At 57.7% G+C, this 773-nt stretch overlaps 1 protein-coding gene across 1 annotated transcript in view; it reads left to right on the plus strand.

Annotated features, from left to right (window-relative positions):
• Positions 1–773, plus strand: part of LOC104286541 (tropomyosin alpha-4 chain-like) — a 5,829-nt gene that overhangs the window by 3,404 nt on the left and 1,652 nt on the right. The gene's annotated exons all lie outside the window — the stretch shown is intronic.

The raw sequence follows: 773 nt of genomic DNA on the forward strand, positions 1-773 counted from the left end.
GGGGAAGCTGCCAAAGCCCAGGCCCAGGGGATGGAGTTTTGGGTCTGGCTATGCAGGCAGCGCTTTCCCAGGCAGGCAGGCAGGCAGCCCCCAGACCCCCAGCTCCTCCCTCGCCCTTGCCTCCCTTCTGTCTTTGCACATTGCTCTTCAGTTTGCATTTCATGACTTTTCTTTTATGTTCTGTCCCTCTGGGTTACTGAGTTGTCTCAATAAAGCATTTTCTTTCCTTGGTTTCTCCTTTGTTTTCTTCATGACGCTCTGTCCCTCATCTCCTGCCTGTCTCACGCGGGTACCAGCAGTGGGGTGGTAGGAGGTCATTGCAGGCACCTCACAGCCACAGGAGCCCTGGGATGGCTGTGGCTGGACCCCAAGTGGCTCCCGTGCTGCCAGGCTGAGCAGGACGGGGCCCTTTGTGCCTCGGCCCAGGGGATGACTCCTGCCACCCCCTGGCTCTCATACACAGCTTTCCTCATCTCGTGCCATCTTCTCCATGATTCTTTTGGCCTGAAATAGAAGGGTTAGACCTGGTCCTGTCCATTCCCTGTCCCCACTCCCAGACGTCACCTGCAAGCAGCGATCTCAGCCCTGGCATCCCTCCTGCATCACCCTCCCTTGATGAAGGGACTGATTGTACCCTTCAGCAATGATCCTTAAATGGGTCCCTGATCCTCTTCCTCCTTCCTCAGCATCCTACCCTGCCCCAGAACCCAGTCCCCAAACTAACGGACCCATAGCCTCGTCCCTGCCCTGGGACTGGCTGCCTCCTCCTGCCC

The sequence above is a fragment of the Charadrius vociferus genome, unplaced genomic scaffold, assembly GCF_000708025.1.
Source record: "Charadrius vociferus isolate BGI_N301 unplaced genomic scaffold, ASM70802v2 scaffold990, whole genome shotgun sequence".
In the NCBI taxonomy this organism is placed as follows: domain Eukaryota; kingdom Metazoa; phylum Chordata; class Aves; order Charadriiformes; family Charadriidae; genus Charadrius; species Charadrius vociferus.